Genomic DNA, 3277 nt, shown 5'->3' on the forward strand with positions numbered 1-3277 from the left:
TATCGTAGCAAGAGTGTTCTAATGCTTTTTAAATTGCGATATCGCATCTCATTTCTATGTTTCATATTAAGATATAATATTCATTGTGGAGTGTTATGTATACCTCGTATTCACATCAAAGGAATGTAAATGCGACACTTCCTTGCTGGGAAATTGCGTTTGCAGATGTCTCAGTATCGAAGCAATAGAGATCTAATGCTTCATAAAGCGCGATATCGCGTCTCGCGTCTATGTTTCATGATAAGATATAATATTTATTGCGAAGTGTCTCTTATACCTCGCATAAACTTCAAATGAATGTAAATGCGACACTTCATTGCTAGGAAGTAGCGTTTGCAGATGTCTACGTATCGAAACAATAGAGTTCTAATGCTTCTTAAAACGGGACACCGCATCTTATTTCTATGTTTCGTGATAAGGTATATTATTCATTGTGTAGTGTTACGTATATCCCGCAATCACTTCAAGAGAATGTACCTGCGACACTTCCTTGCTATTAAATAGCGTTTGCAGATATCCCCGTATCGAAGGAATAGGGTTCTAATGCTTCGCGAATCCCGATATCGCATCTCATTTCTATGTTTTATGATAAGATATAATATTCATTGCGAAGTGGCACGTATACCTCGCATACACTTGAAATGAATGTAAATACGACACTTGCTTGCTGGGAAATAGCGTTTGCAGATATCTACATATCGTAGCAGTAGAATTTTAATGCTTCTGTGACGTCAGGCGCACCGCCTTCCATCCTCTGGCGCCAACCACCATCCGCAGCATCCACAACCGGGACACCGCTCTTCCGCCAGCATCGGTATCCGTATCCTCCGTACACGGGTCGCTCGACGATTCGACTCCCCAAGACGAGGAGACAACGCAACGAGGGCGAGGAATACCTCTCCACGTACGAATCCCAATCACCTGCGATCATACAACCATACGCTTATTTCTCATACACGCGATTCTAGATTAAGCACTGTACACAAATCATGCACATACACAATCCAACACACACCTAGATATAAGTGAATATTTGTACAGTCATAATTTCTAAGACATATAGAATATAAGCTGGGATGCGCGCCCGCGCGCACTCGACTATCGCGGCTCACGCTGAACGCGAGCCGCACCCCACTCCGACCGGCCGCCCCACCGCGAGGGCCGAGCGGCCGCCCCGCTACGACCGTACGCCCCACTCGAAGGGCCCAGCGACTCGCGCGCCACGCGACCCGAGGAGGTCGCGGACGCGCCACCGAGAGATCAATTCCCTCGAGTCCCATCTCGGACACAGTTCTAATCTCAACTCCGAATCGAGCAATACGCTCCTCCGCTACGAGCTGTCAGCTCTCATGCAGCCGACTGTATCGCATCTCCTTTAGCGGAGTCCTTATCGTAACTTAGTTCTATTTCTATTTCAAGTTATATCTATAGTTGCTAACTTAAACATAGTATATTGTAGTAGGATAGTGATATTATAGAATATACTCTTGTTTTACCAAATCGAAGTCTCTTTATTCTATTACAAGTTCCTTAAATTCTATTCCTCGTGTACGCTTGCGATTCTTATTCAATTCACACGATTCATCTGCGACAGTTCTGTACGCTGGACGGTCCTTGAGCACTCCAACACTCGACTGCTCTTGCTGCATTTCTATCGTATCCAGGGTATCTTGAACAAGGATCGACCTCGGTAAGCCAGAGCGCACCATCGCTTGGCCGAGCCGTATTCGGTCCTAGTGCAAGCGCCCTTGATGAATCTCGAGCCACCGAAAAGGCGTACACGACGCGCGGGGAGGAAAGAATATCTGCGCCGACTCATTCGTGAATACGCGAGTTGTACATCCGGACATTCATACGTCTGCAAGGCCGTTTCCGTTCCCGCGAAGGAGGTCTTCGCAGCCGTACGTCCAAATCGAATCCACGATCGCCCGGTACCAGCACCAGTTTCCTCCAGCCGTAGCTCGCCTGCCTGGAAACTCATTCCCGTCGACCCTCCGCTGATCCAGCAGTACGCCGCTGCTATTCCGGTCTCGGATACACGGCGCCATAGACACCTGGAACGAGAGGCGAAACAGCATTAAGAGGACGACGAAAAGTAAGTTTTAAGGTGTAATTTTGGTTAAATCGAGTTCCGACCGCCAACGAACCCGGCCGCGTCGCAATTCGCGTAGGATTACGGGAAAGGATACGAATCGTGCCATCGAATCGAGCGCAATCGCACCACGGGACATGACACATGTATACCTCGTATTTACTTCAAAAGAATGCAAATGCGACACTTCCATGCTAGGAAATAGCGTTTGCAGATGCCTACGTATCGAAACAATTGAATTCAAGTCCTTCTTAAATCGCGACATAGCACCTCATGACTGTGTTTCATGATAAGATATGATATTCATTGTGGAGTGCTATGTATACCTCGTATTCACTTCAAAAGAATGTAAACGCGACACTTCCTTGCAAGGAATTAGCGTTTGCAGATGTCTGCGTATCGAAGCAATAGAGTTCTAATGCTTCTTAAATCGAGATATCGCAACTCATTTCTATGTTTCGTGATAAGATATAATATTCATTGTGTAGTGTTATGTATACCTCGTATTCACTTCAAAAGAATGTAAGTGCGATGCTTCGTTGCTATTAAATAGCGTTTGCAGATGTCTACATATCGTAGCAATAGATTTCTAATACTTTTTAAATCGCGATATTGCATTTCATTTCTATGTTTCATGATAAGATATAACATCCATCGTGTAGTGTTATGTATACCTTGTGTTCACTTCAAAGGAATGTAAGTGCGACACTTCCTTGATATTAAACAGCGTTTGCAGATGTCTACGCATCGTAGCAATAGAGATCTAATGCTTCTTAAAACGAGATATCGCATCTCATTTCTATGTTCATGATAAGATATAATATTCATTGCGAAGTGTCATGTATACCTTGCATTCACTTCAAAGGAATGTAAATGCGACACTTCCTTGCTAGGAAATAGCGTTTTCAGATGTCCAGGTATCGTAGCAATAGGATTCTAGTGCTTCTTAAAGCACGATATCGCATCTCATGCCTATGTTTCATGATAAGATATAATATTAATAGCGAAGTGTTGTGTATTCTTCGTCTACGCTTCAAATAAATGTAAATGCGACACTTCCTTTCTAGGAAATATCGTTTCCAGATGTCTACGTACCGCAGCAATAGAGTTCTAATGCTTCTTAAAACGAGATATCGCATCTCATTTCTATGTTTCATGATAACATATAATGTTAATTGCGAAGTG

This window comes from Xylocopa sonorina, unplaced genomic scaffold (genome assembly GCF_050948175.1).
Source record: "Xylocopa sonorina isolate GNS202 unplaced genomic scaffold, iyXylSono1_principal scaffold0031, whole genome shotgun sequence".
Taxonomy (NCBI): Eukaryota; Metazoa; Arthropoda; class Insecta; order Hymenoptera; family Apidae; genus Xylocopa; species Xylocopa sonorina.